Here is an 18172-nt window from a genome sequence, read left to right as displayed (position 1 = left end):
CTGTGCACTCCTTAGTATGTTACCACATATGCAGTTGCTGTTCTAATGTCGAGCCTGACTGACAGTTTACCATGGACGGAGCCAAACCTGACGGAAGCATCGCCGACGGCGATGCAGTTTCTGTTGGCATCGTCGAAGACAACCACGAGGACCTTGACGGAAGCTGTACCATCGACTCGGAGATCTCATCAGCGAGGTTGCAGATCCCGATGTAATGTTTATCATCGTCACCAACAATAATAATAAAGGAGACTTCAACTGGCGTGGTTCCACCAGCAAAAAAGACTTCAATGCCTGCAGTGCTGGCTGCAGAAGAAACCGCGATGAACGGCGTTTCACCCTCGATGGAGACTTCAATGGCCGGTGATTCGCCAACAACTATCGAGCACCGAAGTCGCTACTGTGACCACATATTCTCGGACAACGGTAATTGCTCGTTGACACGAGAAGAAAGAATGTGTTATGGTCTACAAATTAGATTCGTTGCTAGGGACCGGAAAAATTCGCGGGTTCAATGACCTCTAGGATGAACTTTAAAGTTCTATGTACACTCGGTCAAATGTCACCCTCTCATTGGCTGCTGTCTTGTGAAGGTGTCCCAACGTAGTGGCCTGTGATTTGATACAGCTTCAGTTGAGGTTTTCTCACTGGCCCAGAGTCGTCCAGGTGAGTTGTGAGGCAATAGCAGAGGCAGCACTGAGGTATAACTATTTGAATTTCAGGCTGTCGTGAAATGAATCCGCGATATTTCCGGTCTCTATTCATTGGATATAAGCTAGGCACTGTCAATCTTGCAGTAATGGGTGCCATGCACTCTTGTGTTGCGAACTAAGCGTGCGATGTGGATCTTTTTTTTTCTTTCACAAATTGAACAGAAATACTCACGTTAAAATAACAAGACATTTGTATATTTGTAAATTTACACGAAAACATCTGAATCCCTACAAAATGGTGCTCGCAGTTAATACAGGGTTTCGAATTATTACATCAGGCATCCATGCTTTTGTGTTGTCCCAGTACCTCCAATTGTTAAAAGTTATTTGTAAACCGTTCCCTGAATAGCTTTCCTGTACTAACTGCAAACATAAAACCAGTGGCGGATTTAGAAGGTGGGGTCACGGGGACACTAGCCCCCCCCCCGGCCCTAGAAGGCTTAAAATATGCACTGGATAATACGACTTATGAAGTAATAAACATGTATTGTATACTAGGTCCAGACTAACGGTACCCAACCCAGAAGTCAATCCTGGGTCTGTTCCCTGCATGGTACAATAACCTAAAGTCTAAAATTAGAACGTTTGAATGAAATTTTCCTCAGAAATAGTCAGTATTATCTCGAAGGAAAGAAAAAACATTGTTTCATACATATTTCATATTTGCAAAAAAAAAAAAAACACAGTCATGTGTTGTACAAAGCTACGATATCTTTCATGTAGTTATTACAATATATATATATATATATATATATATATATATATATATATATATATATATATATATAGGCAACTGGTTTCAATCTATTAAACAATATTCTGGCACATTAGCCGTTACACAGTTATAAATTTATTTTGCTATCTAATTGTAAACGAATTGACTTCAACTTCAGAAGACGCATACTCCTTAGACTAATACCGCCAATGCGTCGTGTAAATAGATACAAATAAATCTTTTGTATAAGTACAGAATTTATTTTTTTCTGTGTGAGACACACTTTTGTTGACTAAACATTAGATTACCATTGGCGGCGGGGGGGGGGGGGGGGAAGCCTTCTTTTCACAGACGAGAGAGCCACACCCGAAGTTCCTCGAAGTTCATGCTGGCTTTTTTTTTTATTCCGTACCACAACAGGTGTATTTATTTGGGGGGGGGGGGGGGAATTCGCGGGCATTTATTCTCCAAATGCACGGGTTTAACTTATAAGATGTCATTCTTAAAATTAGCAAGAAGTAATTTAAAGAATTATTCAGTAAATGAAGATAAAACGGTATATCTGTTTTTTTTTAGTCAAAAGAAGCATATAATAGGTTAGCTACATTATAAATACTTTAAAACACTGTGGATGGTTGGTTATATTAGGTAAGTATAGCTACATTAAAAATACTCTATAATCAATTTTATGGTCGCTTAGCAAATAACTTTTTAATATGTAGCTATCCAGCGCTAATAAAACAGTTTACATGATTTGACAGTATCTTTAATGTAGCTATCCTAACCAAATCAAAGGTGCACAATGTTTTAAAGTATTTATAATGTAGCTAATATAACATAATTAACCATTAGTATCCTTTTATCAACACCGCCATATTTATTTACAATGAACCAAAAAAAACCGAAGATGCACGATCGGGTATTTGGCTCTCTCGCCTGTGAAAAGAAGGCTTCCCCACTGACGGGCTACGGAAAGTTTCTTGCCTCACTGCGAACAACCACCTGCAGAGGAGTGGGAGACCTAAGATGTACGTAAAGTTCCGCCATTCCCGATTACACCCGAACAATTCACCTTCGGCCAACTTCGGGATTAGTTTTATTTTTGCGCAGGGAAAATGAATTAAAAAAATATTGAAAGTGGTCGGTTAGGTTAGCTACATTAAAAAACCCTTTAAAACACTGGACGGTTAGTTAGGTTAGTACAGGGACGTAACTAGACATTTTTCCACCCGGGGCAACATCTCATCTTGGCGCCCCCCCCCCCCCTTTTTTTAATTTTTCCCCAAACCAACAAAGAAACATTTACCGACAACACGTCATCATACCACTACATATGATTTCCACAATTCCAAATATGTTTTATTAATTAGATAACAAACAAATGTATTTATTTACAGCAATTTCATTTTTACTGCAAGATAAAATACCCACTTATGTCTAAGCTACTTAATTGACATGTAATCCATGGGCGTCGCAAGGATATATTTTTTGTGGGGGACTGCAATTGATTTAGTTGTTGAGGAATATCCATCCCCTGGAAATAAAGCGGGGGGTCCGGGGTCCTCCCCCGGGAAAATTTGGGGTTTGAAGGTGCAAAAAGGTGGTTTTTAGGCATTTTTCTTTCCTAAATATTCCAATTATAGTGGGTTGCAATAAATAATTTATTTTTTATAAAAAATATTTTCAGAGAATAAATTTGTAAAAACACAATGCTCACATTACCACGATTGGACTAAATGCACCATGCACAACATATGGGTTGTATCACAGTTATCATATTTTTAATATAACAACGAAACTAAATATATTATTGGAGGGGACGAAATTTAAGACTTTTATTATTGGGGGAGACGTGTCCCCCCTGTCCCCCCCGGCTGCGACACCCATGTGTAATCTAAGAGTAGCATGTTTGATATATACTTTCACAATATTTACATAAATGCTGCAAATGAAATGAAAAGTTTATCATCAAATGACAGAACAATAGGTGTGGACTGAATCGACAAAAAGAATAGGATATTTGATTATGATAAATAGAGTTAATATTATGAATAAAAGATTTCACTCAAGTTGTTATCTTGAGAATCATAACTATACATTATACACAATATCTTAATCTACTGGCTAATTGTGATAAAAAAATTAATTCACACACAGAAAGCTTGAACTAAAACTTAACTTTACGGGCTCTTTTGGCTGCAAATGTTTTTACAATGTCCTCAAAAGACAGCTTTGAAACTAACTTGTGCTCTATTGATATGATGCTCAGGTTGGTTAGTCGTTGCTGACCTGTTAAATATCTAAGGTAATTTTTTATGATTTTTAGTTTGCTAAAACTCGTTTCATTAGAGGCGGTTGAGACTGGTATGTGCAATAAATTCTCAATGCTGTCGTTATGTTGGGGTATGCGTCGTCAAGCACATTCTTATATATTAATGGCAGAAGATCTGCTGGTGAAGCTGTTTTCATATTAGGGCTTAAATCCAAGGCATGATACTTAAAACTTTCAACTTCTATCGCCAGCTCGTCCCTGTTTAAGTCTTCTTTATATGTGGTAGCTAAATCAAGTGCCTGTTTCTTCAATTCTTCTCCATTTAGTGTTTCAAACAGAGCTCCATTGAGGAAACCAAATAAACTATTCATGTTTTGAATAGCTTGAAACCTTTGTCTCAGTTCACTCAGAATCCGATCTATTATGTGTATAATCAACAGTCTGAACTTTTTTTTCTTCTGAGAATTCCTAGCTTTCACCCTTTTCATCAACCATCCGCTTTTTCTTTCTTCCCCTTGTTTGAAATGAGGATCTAGGTTAAGCTTTTCTGCTATTTCTTTCGCTTCTCTGATTGCGTTTGTGGAACTATTTAACCTTTCTGATCCTAATTCTGATATCAGACGGTTAATATGTTTTGCTGATAGATCGATAGTGATGTCATCTCTTTGTAATAATTTGCTAACGATATCAATGCGGCTTAGTTCCCTATACCAAAAACAGGAAAAGACAATGAATTCAAACTTTCTGACATTTCTTAGAAAAGAAGTTGCTTCTGTTTTTGTTTCAGCTGTTGTTTTTAGGCTGGTCACGAGATCATTCAAAGCATCTATAATCTTTTCTAGATGCTTATATATTACAGCTACAGCATCTCTCTTAGTCGACCATCTGGTATTGCTTTGCAGTTTGAGAGATAAGGGAACATGTTGCACTAGAACCTCCCATCTATTGGTGGAGGAAGCAAAGAAATTGTAGAGACAATTAAGTTGGCCAAAGTAGGACTCTGCCTCTGGTGATAAGCTAGCAGCATTCACCCCAACTAAATTTAGCGAATATGCTGCACATGGCACAAAATATGCCAAACTATTTACTTCTTTGATTCGAGATTGAACTCCTTTGTACATACCAGCCATGTTTGACCCATTATCATATGACTGCCCTCTGCAGTTCTTAATATATAATCTATCATTTCTGAGTTTTTCTAAAATCTCTTCTGAAAGAGCCAATCCAGTTTTTTCACTAACTATTATGAAATAAAGAAAACTTTCCACTATCTCAGGGCCATTTTCGGTGATCTTCACGTAACGAAGAACTTCAGACATTAGTTCAAAATGGATTAGATCGGGCGTGCAGTCCAACATAATGGAAAAATATTTAGAAGCTTTGATGTCATTAACTAGATGTTCTCTTATTTTTCCAGCGATAATTTCTAAAACTCATTTTGAATATAAGGAGAAAAGTAGCTGACCTGGCCCTTTTTATGGCGGAGAATATGCTCTCTCAGTTGGGGATGATAAATATACCAGCTCTATTGTGTTTAAAAACTTGCCACATCTAGGGTCATCAAAGTCTAGGGATTCATCGGAACCTCTTAATGGACTACCTTGTTTTGCTAAATGTATAATATCAATTATTACATACAAAACTCCTCTCCAGTGTGTTTCCTCCTGTACTATTTGATCCTGCAGCTCTTTATCAATACGAGAGCATTTATTTAAGGATAATTCCAATGTTTTCCACGAACAAAAACACTTTTAGTGGTTAAGTGAATTTTCATGCTCAGGAATCCTTTCACTCAACTTTTTCCACTGAGTGAAACCTTCCTCCTTGGCCAAAACAGGACTTTTTGTTCAGACAACATGTAGGAAAAAAGTTTGCATGGTACACAAAACAAGGCATTTTTTGATTGACTGTATGTTACATATCTCTATGGTATGTTAGCCATGTTCGGCGTACCTTTAGACCACCAGCCAATGTTTTAGTGAACCAGTCTTTGGTTAAATTTCTTCCATCTCTTGAGGTGTTACTTAGATCAGTAGGAAAAAAGTTTGCATGGTACACAAAACAAGGCATTTTTTGATTGACTGTATGTTACATATCTCTATGGTATGTTAGCCATGTTCGGCGTACCTTTAGACCACCAGCCAATGTTTTAGTGAACCAGTCTTTGGTTAAATTTCTTTCATCTCTTGAGGTGTTACTTAGATCAGGCTCTACCTTCCCCTCGTTCAATAGTCCTGATACTATAAAGCACTTTTCTGTATCCGAAAAGGCTGCAGGCCACTTCCCGGGGTCTCTGAAATCAAAATGAATAGCAGGCTCACCCTGGACGAGATACTTTGTCGGAATTGTAGAATCCGAAAAAAATGCCTTTGATGTTCCAACAGTAGTCGTAAAATGCTGCTCAGATACAGTGCATGGTTGGAATTCATCTTCATTGATGATTTGTGTTACTGGAATTTGAAGTTCTTCTTGATGGCTTCTTGCCAGCTCACTCTCTGTTCCAGTTACACATACCTCTTGAATTGAATGTTCTTCAGGATCCTTACTGCTACTGCTACCACCTACAAAACAAAACCAAAGTAATTAGACTTGTTTGATCAATGAGTAAGTCTAGATATGTGATTTCTGTGTAAGCTATTGCTGTACTATTTTGAAATTCTAATTTGAGCTGGTAAATCCTAAACTCATTTTCTGAAAAAAAATTTATAAGACTAACCATTGCTGCAAAGGGTTGAAAAAAGAGGGGTGAAATTTAAAAAAAAGGATAAAATTCGTACCATTAAAACTATTAAATTCATTACTTTTTAATGTAAAACCTAAAATATTATCTACAAGCTTCGTCTAAATTTATTTTTTATATGCCCAGCCATTACTTCAAGGGGCGGAAAATAACAGGGGTTGAAGACAAAAAAAATCATTACTCCCTTAGTAGGCACACTATTAAATCGGTACAAATTGTTTGAAAATCATAATTTTTATCTAAAACATTTGTATTAAAATTGTTTTAATGATTCAAACCATTATTGCAAGGAGTTGAAAAAACTTGGAGTTGGAGTAAGAAAATAAATAATATTTTTCAACCATGTACACTATAAATCCATTCCTTTTTTTTTAATTATAAATATTGTCTAAAACTATTATTAAAATAATTTTTTATCTGACCACGTATTACTGCAAGTAACATGGTTTGAAATTAAAAAAGAGGCATTATATTTTTTTTAAATATACATAAATACTATCGAATCCGTAATAATTTATTTATAAATTCTTAACTTCATCGAAAACTTTGGCTGAAACAATTTTTGATGAAACGAATTACTACCGCATACACAGGTTTTGAAATTTTAAAAAATTCAAAACATCCTTAGTTAGTTGTAAGTATCAAATTTGTTCGAATTTATTTTTAAATGTCTTAATATTATCATAATCCTTGGTGCAAAGAAAATTTTTATATGACCACGTTTTTAGTGCAAGGAATGAAAAAAAAAGTGTTAGAAGGTCAAAAAAATTAAATAATTACCTACCTTAGCTGACACGGAGTCTTCAAAATACATCCAGAGTAGCCTAAATATGTATTACTTCGAAATCTACATACGCCTGTAGGCTGTGCCGAAAGGGATTTTTTTTTAAATTTTTATTTCAAAGGTCTATTTGATCCAATTTCCATAAAAATATTTTTTATATCCTGGCTACCGAACTGGTATCTTAAGATTATTGCTAATCCATTCAGATTTTTTAGTTTTTATAGTGAACCTTGCTCTCTCAAAATGCAGTCTGCTAAATCATTGATTTAAAAAAAATATGATTAGAAAATATTTACATTACCGCTTTTCCAAGGATGTTATTATTAAGTACCCAAAAACCTACAAAATAGTACAATAATTGTATACACATAAATATCAAGTTTAATCATACATAATTTTGCTTTGCAAAGCGTTGAATTAAACATATATTACAATTACCGGCAAATAGGCAGATAGACAGACATGCGCAGCAAAGTACTAATGTCCTTTGTTTGCGTATAGACTTAAAAAATGTTGTTCAAAATTATGTATTAAATCTAACGGTGGCCCTATTTAAGTTCTAATGCAATACTTTTCTATTACAAAAAAATAAAATAAGAAAGTAACATTTTAAAAAAAATTACCTTATTTTTTTTCAAGTAAGTTAATAACGTACCTTCTTCATTAACGTCTTTGATATTAAGCCAAGATGATAAAAAGGACGAAGACTGGCGAGCTTCTTTTTCTCGTTCTTTAGCTCTTCTTTTGAATTCTGCACCAGACGGGTTTTTTTGACATGTTTTGAGATTAAACACGATTGTCAAACATAATTGAAAAGGTTTACGAAATTGTGTATTCACAAATAGCAAAAGTGATGTAACTGAGAGAACAGAAATGCTACACACATGAAAAGATACTCCCGGGCGAATGACCCTACTGGGTTGTGGTTGTGATCAACTGAAGCTATTTCAGACACCCGATGCCTGACCTGGCCTGGGCGGGGCGGTGGGGGTGAGAAATGGCGCGACTTTCCAAGGTCTGTTGGGGATTTCCCTCCATGGTTCCAACAGGGCCACGGCAGAGTTGCCAGACGTACAATCTAAAAGGTATTTGTACCTACCAAAATTCAGTGGTATGTACCTACCAGTTACCACCGTACCTTCGCAAGTTAGAATGTACGCGAATAATATCATTTTTATTAGCTTATATATTATATATCTTCCAATATGAATAATTCCGTTAAACTGCCCTCGACTTTTTTTTGTTCTAACACTACGATATTGAAGTAAATAAATATATATGTATATTTATTTATATATAGTATAAATTACTCTGCCAGTTCAGCGCCCCTCCAAATGCGGCGCCCGGGGCACAAGCCCCGTCTGCCCCCCTCTAGTTTCGTCCCTGGGTTAGTACAGCTACATTAAAATAAACAGAGAAATATAAATGTATAAAAATAAACCCGAGGTTGGCCGAAGGTGAATTGTTCGGGTTTAATCGGGAACGGCAGAACTTTATGTGCATCTTAGGCTTCCAGCAGGAGTAGTGTGCGTGTTTTTTTTCCTAACCTAAGTTAAAACTAAGTGTGTAAGGGAGGGGTCTAGGTAGGGAAGACTCTAAGTGCGTCTCAGGGCAAGCCCTATACGCTCTAAACATGCGGGTTTTTAACCATGCAGAAAAGGTCACGTGCATCATGTGCTAGGAGGGGATTGGCCAGCCATGGCAGACGTTTTCGCCATGACTAACTCCCCTCACTCTTAATTCTAGACTAAAACTAGATAAGTTGGGCCCAGGTAAAACCTCCATAGACAGAGGGAAAACCCTGGGCACATACATGCGGGATGCAAAGGTCATGCATTATTACAAGCAGGTGGATTACAGGAATATAAGGATGGTCCTGGAAGAAGAGTGGGGCGTGGTAGAAGTTCTACTATGCAAGGGGTGGGGCGTGTGTGTGCGTGCGTGCGTGTGATCGCCGACGAGGGGAGAGTCGATTGGAGGGGAAGCTGTGTTTCAGGATGGAGGAGGAGGAGTGGGGGGAATGAGAAACAGGGACTGGAGGGGAAGGTATATTGGTGAAGGCCTTTTCCGGTTCACTGGGTCACTGTCGCGGCGATCGCCAAGAGAGAGAGAGAGAGAGAGATATCTCTTCCTTGCCCCTCCTGCCGTAGACGACGTTACGAGGGAAGATTACGGTATTCCAAGACGACGCGACGTCCGCGTTAAGGTGGCGAATAGGCATAGAGACCTGAAAAATTCGCGGGTTCGTTCATTTCGTGTTATGCTAAAAATTCAAATAATTATTATACCTTAGTGCTGCTTCTGTCATTGGTTCACTGTTAATCCGGAGGAATGAGGGCCTATTGGAGACCCTCACTCACCAGAAGTGTCGAATCACAGGCCACCCAGTCGAGACGACTCACAAGTCAGCAGCCAATGAACAGTTGGCATTTACCCCAGTGTGTAGATGAAATTGGAGTCTATCCTGGAGGTCATTTAACCCGCGAATTTTTCCGGTCTCTACGAATAGGCATTGACCACTTGCGGACCGTATTACAGAACGTGTCCGAACAGTATCCCGTTAAAAAAGGGGGAATAGATCGGCAAAAGTATTTTTAATAAACGGTGCCCTGTTGCGAGGCTAGAAATTAAGTTCCAACGTATTCTATCTCACGTTTCGCACTCATGTGTATACACAATTGCTACGGCAAAAAAAATATTAGAGAATAGCAGAACCGTCGCTGCAAAAATTGAACAGCCTTTCTAATTTTCTTTTTCAAGTAATTATTATTAAATTGAAAATTTTTCTTCTTGTTATGACCATTAAAGTGGTAGGTCACCGATGTTCACGAAAGTGACTATATACGGGTTAATGGCGCCAGACGCGGGTCCGCCATCCGAACAGGAATCAACGGATAGATAAGTGAGCTCCGTGCATGCGCGTAATTTGGGCAACAGAACGGCAATGGATAGGACTCCAAAATCCATTCCGTAAAAAATAAGGGACTGGCCGTGTCCTATCTAAGGGTTTGGGAGCGTTTTTTTGCACTAGGCGTACGGTTAGGATACAGGTGTAACATATTCAACACCTAAATCCTTAATTTTTGTTTCCTGGAATAACGACCAAACAGACGCCATCTTTGGTCCAACCATTCTTCAGCCGTAACAGTTGATTGTGCGTAGTTAATTTGTGAATATATATATATTTTTGGTCCGTTAAGGCATATAATACAAATTTATAGAATGACTGCAATTAACGACGAAGGTCTACAACAAATATATTTCGCTGTGAAAACTATGTGAGTTTTATAATTTTACTCATTTCAAAGAATGACTATAGCCTATATCTAAGGATATTATCTTTCAAATTTGATTTTGAAGTAACAATATATTTACGTAGGTATGTGAACGGGGGTATAATTTTAATAAAATTACACACAAATACTGAATAAAATATGGCGTCATTTTGACTTTCCCACGTTTCCCTTTAGAGCGAAAATGCGTGAAATTTTGCTGCGAAGCGTGTTTTGAAACAAACGTTAATGCAGAAAATTGCATTCGCACTTATCCGTCACAATACATACTTTACGTACCGGTAACCATATAGGTACTAAGAATGGATTAAGTCCGCATGCGCAAGATGCACACTGAAATTTGTTTGGCTCAAACACTGAAAGGTATGAGTGCCAATAGAAACTATACTAAAAAAAGAAAATCATGGTGGATGCAACTGGCATATTGTTAGTATTATAACATATTTTAGCACTTTATACGTTTCAATGCAGTTAGGTATTAGATATTTTCCTAGTAGTGCTTTTATATATATTCTGTTTGAATTTATTAATTTTAACAAAAAAAAATGGCGTGGCTGTTGGAGTAAACAACAGAAAACGGCACTCTCCACAACATATGAATTTAGCAGTTCTGTTGTAAACTCGTAATCCATTGTTAGCCCCATGCTAATGGTAGAAGAATCTGTCTTTATTATAATTAGTACATGACTTTAACAACAATGCTAACAAGCGATGTTGGGAATATGGAGGTATTAGCCTAAATAAGTGTCTTCTGAAGTTGCAGTCAGTTGATTTACAATTAGATAGCGAAACAATTTATAACTGTCTAATTGCTAACATGCTAGAAGATTGTTTAATAGATTGAAACTTTTCACTACGCCTTATGAGTGTTTACTAATCATACGTTTTATAACTGACAAACCACTGGTACCTAGTTAATTAATATTTTAAATATTAATTACTCCTGATCTCAAAAATGATTACTGAACTTACATTTATTATTATTTATAGCTATGAGTTTCAGTAAAATTTTAACAGGTTATCTTATCGGTAGTCAACTAGGCTGGGAAGAATCGTAGAAAAAAAAATTCACATTTATTTAGTGAGCATTTTTTAAACCAGCATGATAACACATCTGCTAGGAATTAGCCGTTGAAATCCATTACAACCAAAACTTGTTTTGCTATCCAGAGAGGAAAGAAAAGCGCGGGGTCGTTCTCAAGTTGGCAACATGTATTTTACACGGCGAAAGATTGCACACGCCAACTCCGTTACTTCTTACCTCCTTGGCTGGGGCTAATGACGTCACACTGAGGATGCGAAGCAATACGTCTTCAGGCGCGGGGGTTTGAGAGTTTTCTCTCTTTCTCTCTCTTTCTTTCTCTCGCTCTCGTCTGGCCGACACCGGACGTAATTACCGGAAAGAAAAGGAAAAGGAAACGAAGAAACGAGATCTCCCGCCACCCGTGACTGCCATTCGCAGCCAGGCGCGCGCACTCCAGACCAAAGATGTAGACCAACGGGAAGCCTAAGATGTACATCAAGATCTGTCCCTGCCCGAAAACGCCCGAATATTCACCTTCGGCCAACCTCGGGTTTATTTATATTAATTTATATTTCTCTGTTTATTTTAATGTAGCCATACTAACATAACCAACCGTCCATAGTGTTTTAAAGTGTTTTAATGTAGCTAACCTAACCGACTACTTTTAATATTTGAATTCATTTTTTCCTGCGCAAAAATAAAACAAATCCCGAGGTTGGCCGAAGGTGAATATTCGGGCGTGTTCGGGCAGGGACAGAACCTGATGTACATCTTAGGCTTCTCGTAGACCAACCCCTCGTCTACTGCACATGGCGCCATCATCGACTCACGATCCGACGATATTAAACTGCGAATTTCAACGGGTGTAAACAATGGCACAACGGAACAGAAAAAAAAATGTTGTGTGCTTTTACAAAAAAGATTCCTTTGGAATCCAGTTGCCAAGAATCAGTTTTAAATACTACAAGAAAGATATTGTTACTTTGTACGTCGCATGGCTATGGTTATTTTTTGCATGTACGTAACACGTATTTTCTTACGAAAATTGACGCGTTATTTTATATTTTGATTGATGTTTCGTTCGAGAATAAATATTTATCGAATATTCTATCATTGGGCTTTATTTAGTTTTATTGTGGTAACTAATGTGCAGAGTTAATACTAGGATGCTACTCAGGGAACAGCTTACAAATAACTTCAACTATTCGAGGTACTGGGACAACACAAATAATAAATGTCCGGGTAAGAATCCATCCCAGTATTACTGAGAAAACGTTTTTAGGGATAATACAGTTGTTTTCATGTAAATGTACAAATTTGCAAATATATGTAATTGTACATTAGTATTTTTTACATTTACAAAAAAATAGTGTGCATTATTTTTAAATTATGCAAGTCTGTAAATTAAACGCGGTACTTAGTTCTATGTGCTTTTACACGAATAAATTAAATGTTTGCTCGGACATACAAATTATGCTACAAAAAATTGTCTACTTGGGAATTTGGAAATAACGTCGCTGTTTAAAATGAGGCTACTAGACGATGAAATCAACAGGCACGACAACTGTCAGATTTATTTTTATACTTTAATTATAATGAGCTCAAGTTTTTTTTTAAAATACAGGACTTAAATGAATGTCAATGCTATGGTGTACTATTGAAATAACGCTGACTCATCCAGTTTATTTAAATGCAAACTTGTTCTTACGACAAAACAAAATTCTGACGCAATGAACTAAGCATGTATTGTAGCTCTGGTTGAAGTTTCATGCTACTAGCATTCCTCATAATAAAACAGGAAATTATCGTTTGTAGTCCAATCAGATTACACTTATAAAAATATTTACTGTGAAAGAAAAACGGCTAACAGTTATTTTTTTACTTAACTAAGTTTTCACCTATGATCATATCACTTCCGTAGTGTTTATAAAATAATCTTAGAGCTTCGTCTTAATGACTCTCTAAATAAATTATTAGCTAAATAATTCTCAATTAAGCCAATACCATGCTTTTATAGGTACAGATCTATGCAGAATTTATTTAACTTTATGCACTTGAAGTAATGTCATCAATTAATAAAAACTCAGTTATTCTACAATTTAATTTTAATACCTATTTATGCTATCGCACGCACAACAAAAAAGTAATTTAAGATGTGAAGATGTAATAATTTTACTCCAATTACATTTATACATTTAAAAAAAGGGTATTCGGTTATACGAACAGACTTTCGAAATATACACAGAGTGAAGAATTTACCTTGGCAGCAATTACAGTAAAAATTTCTAGAGACGAAAACGTGCAGTTTTCTCGAAGTTTTAAAAGCCTGAGACGGAAAATTCAACAACGATTCGCTTCGTATTAAACTGCCGTTGTGAGGTCGTTTAATGCTGGTAGACCTGTCGTAAAAAGTCAAACTGTCTTACTGCTTTAAAAAAAAAAAAAAAAAGGGACAAACCACTGGTAATTTTCTTTTAATCTCTTGATCACTGCTGTAGATATGCGATTTTTAAAAGTTTATTGCAATGGGGAAGACGGATTTAAAATGTATTTTTTAGATATACGATATTGCTTGTTACATTGTATGCTCTGGGGGGGGGGGGGGGGGGGGGTTTACGAATCTACACACAGAAGAAAAAAAAATTAAATGCATAGAGAGCACAGAGAATTAATTATGTGGAAGGAATTAGAAAAAAAAATTACGGTAATAAGGAAACCATTTGGGCTGACAACGACGAGATATTGTATTTTCAACAAGAACAGTAAATAAAGTCAAAGTTTGTTCCAAACCAAGATTTTTTTGTCTGTTTTTGTTTCGAAACATCTCGTCCTTGTCAGCCCATTGTGTTCATCTGTGCTGTGATACTTTCACGGGATGACCACGAAAATGCCCCCCCCCCCCCCAACCCACACACACATTCACAACAACGTCCGCCACGTTTCGCCACTTGCCAAAAAAACCCGGGAATTGAACCCGGTTCGCTTTGCTTGGAGACAAGTGATCCATTTAACAATCGTGGCTTCCTTTTAAACAAATTAATTTCAATTATATATATTTATTATCTATAGTAAATGTTTATTGCACCGAAAACAACTTACACTACAATAAAAAAAAAATTAAAAAATACTTTTGGGTGATTATAGAAATACGCGGCTTCTGGGGGGGGGGGGGCGGGGAATGTGATAAATAATTTTTGTCAATGGTTGGTTATGTTAGGTCAGCTATATTTATTATAAGTATTGCGTATCATTTACATATTGTACACATATTATTAAGGACCTCACCCACCTGTACACACATACGGTGTGCAGAGCTTCAGAAAAAATAACCCCCACGGGAGTGGAAAACTGCTCACTCAGCCTGTCAGAGTGGTGTATGTTTACAAAAAAAAATTAAATAATCTTTAAGAGCGAATCAGTAGTACTGTATCCATACATCGTTGTCAAAATGTATTTTTAGGAGAGTGAAAATGGCTAAAACGCGTCTTTTCGCTATAATTTTTCGGCATGAAGCACCCAGTACAGGTTCTTGAAAGCACTTAAGCAACTTGCATTACACCCTTATCTTCATTTCTCCGCCGTGTGATGTCACGGTCGCCGCTCGATGCACGACGAGAAGACTGCGCGCCAGTCCAGAGGAGACACCGCGCTAGAAGCACCAGCGAGCGTCGCGCTTATCATCCCGCCTCGCCAGCACAGATACAGCCCTCTGACTAGGCGGGCCTCTTAAACGTGGTACAACCTCCAAATCACTTAGCTTCTATAAGTCCTCGGTTACCAATCTTTCACTTAAATGATCATCATTTGCCGCTTAATCCACGGAACGGCCACGTTTTGCTAAACTGTCGCGTACTAGCTACGTGCTGCTCCAGAACCTGAAATTTGATTGGACGTGACGTCACTCTGGCCTTCTCTGTGACGCTACGGTGAGAGATGACCAACCTTCTTTTTTTTTTATCTCGGTGATGCTGGGAGAGGGGGTTAGGTGGACGGCCGACAACACGCTATTAATTTATTTTTTTTACGTGACAACGTCTAATAAATCGATGAACGCCGGCTGCACGCACGAAAAAGTGTCCCGTAACGCACATTGTCCCGTTACGTTGTGTCCCGTTACGCTCATTGTACGCTTGCGCCGCATTTATCTCTCTTCCACTCGATTGGAACAACCATCGAATTGACTTTTTCCAGGCACCTTAAACTTGAAACACTCCCATTAGTTTCCTACTTTTCCTATCATCGTCATATCCTTAACAGAATAACACAGATTGGGAGAAGTTAAATAGCAAACATGTATAAAAGTTATAGTTAAAACAATCTCTTCGTTAAAGTAATAAACATATTTGAATTAATGAGTGCAAATAAAAGTAAATTTATCAAATAAATTGTAGATTTCATTTCACACCTTCTTTGTATCCATACAAAGTAGCGATAATTCAATAATAATGATTCAATTTTATTCATAAAAGTATGCAATCATTTCATCAATGTTTTGTTATGACGATGTCACGTTAAACTATCGTCCGTAAACCAACTTTATAGACAACCAATTTTTTGTGACGTGCCAGAGTCAGATTCGAACTGGATGCACTGTCTAGTAACTTGAGGTTAGAAATCAGACATCAAGACGTAATAAACCAACTTGTATTATGTTAACCCAGTAAGAATTTACGACATAGTGCATGTAGGTACAGTTTCATTCCTCTCTATAAAATCCTTATTCATTAGGTTGAAACCATAAAAAAAATAAAACGAGAACGTAAACACTGATGAGATATTTATTAAGTGCAGCCAGTTACGTCTCTAAAATCAATTTTTCTTGTGTGTCAGAAAAAAAAAACCCAGTGTGTAGAGGCAGGTTTATGAGGATTTATGGGTTATAAAACGTGTCAATTAAATAAAAAGTACAAATTAAAAATATATGTACTAGCACTTCAAAAATCTGTTTTAATACAGTTCTGACATCTTGTAAAGTTATTATCAAAACTAATGTATAGGATTTTATATATCCCACAATTTTTGTTGTTGTTATATGGGTGATATGGGGAAGTGGAATTGGGGGGGGGGGGGATTTTGTGGGGGGAGAGAGAGAAAGAGAGAAAGCGGTGGTATACACAAAGGGTTTCATCAATTTAAATAAATGTATAGTTTATACTTGATAAATCTCATGCCATATATTGGTTTGGCGAGACTACAATCAGTTTTTTTGTTGTTATCGTAAAAGGTTTGTTTGACTACCGAGATAAGAATAGTGAGTCCCACAGACCAAGGCACTTTTGACATGTCCACTTTTTTGATGAACTTTTTTTTTTAATTCACAGCTTAATATTCTTCCATCATTTCTGAACAAAATACTTGTTTTTAGCCAGCCCAATCCTTTGAAAAAACGAACTACAGAAAATTATTTAATAAAATAGTTTGTGAGGGATGACAGCTCAATGGCTAGCATGAATCCATAAAAAAAAAGCTCTCGTACATAGGATACACCCTACTATATATATATGATGTATCAGTTACTGCTTTATTATGGGGGGTGGGTATGATTTATTTTTTCGAAAAAAAAAAAAATTGTACAGTTATTTCCCTTATTTTTAAAGTCGAGTGTGTAACATTTCATAAAGAAGTACAAAACTCATGCTTCAGAGGGTGGCAAATGTGCTCTTGGGGGTGAACCGTTGCGGAGTGTGTGGGGGGTGGGAGGAGAAGAAGGTTCTTAAATAAAACGTGCAGACAGTGACCTTCCCCTCGTTTTAAACTTAAAGTTTGAAAAAAAAAATGAACATTTTTAATCAATCTCTAATATAAAACTGTACATATGTGTTTTTTTAAAACACACACGCATTACATATACTCGACGTCACTTACCTGGGCGAGACTTGGGAGAAATCCAAAAAAAAAAACCACGTCCGAGGTTAAAAACACACACTGACTGCAGTTTGATGCTACATCACTCACTGTTAAATAAAAAAAAAACTCGTCCAGACACACTTCAACACTCCGCGCCAGACGGTAATCCCTGAACCCAGAAGTGGATATATAGCTATGCAGTCTTTTATTTTTTTTCCCCTCCTGTCTCCTGGCAAAGCACGTACGAACAGTCGCCGGTGGGGGAGGCGGGAGATGTTAACGATAGACAGTAAACAACTGACCTTCCCCCACTTTTATATTTTTTTTTTATTTTTCTACGTTCTCGACTGACACGAACCTGGACGTTCGAGAAGAAAAAAAGGATGGGGTGAAGGAGGGAGCGGGGGGAGACAGAGAGAGAGAGAGAGAGAGAGAGAGAGAGAGAGAGGAAAATTCAAAAAACCCGAAGGAAAAAAAATAATAATAAGACAGTGGCAACGACCGGCGTTCGTGTCGGTCGCCGTCTTTCGCCCCAGAAAGACCACCGCGTCGAACCAGAAAAACGAGATGGAACCGTTCACGCCGAACAACCGCTCCGAACGCGATCAGCGCTCGCAGGCGGCTGAAGCACTACTGACTAGTCCAACTCTCTCTCGTGTACGCGCGCGCGCGCGGGGAGAAAAAAAAGAAGAGAAAAAAAAACAAGCCTGGAGTACGAAAAAGGGGAAGGGGGAAGAGAGAGAGAGAGAGAAAGAGACGGACTCTTCCCGCTACGCCTGGTCTG

The 18172-nt window shown here is 37.4% G+C and overlaps 1 protein-coding gene across 1 annotated transcript in view; it reads right to left on the bottom strand.

The window, feature by feature from the left end:
- Window positions 1-18005, bottom strand: part of LOC134540578 (ras association domain-containing protein 10) — a 281320-nt gene extending 263315 nt beyond the window's left edge. The window contains exon 1 of the mRNA XM_063383398.1: window positions 17407-18005. The gene's annotated coding sequence lies outside the window, so the exon portion shown is untranslated. The remainder of the gene's footprint in view (window positions 1-17406) is intronic.
- Window positions 18006-18172: the final 167 nt, after the last annotated feature.

The sequence above is a fragment of the Bacillus rossius genome, chromosome 17 (genome assembly GCF_032445375.1).
Source record: "Bacillus rossius redtenbacheri isolate Brsri chromosome 17, Brsri_v3, whole genome shotgun sequence".
In the NCBI taxonomy this organism is placed as follows: domain Eukaryota; kingdom Metazoa; phylum Arthropoda; class Insecta; order Phasmatodea; family Bacillidae; genus Bacillus; species Bacillus rossius.
Note: the sequence above shows the minus strand (reverse complement) of the source record. Positions and strands in the feature narration are given on the sequence as shown.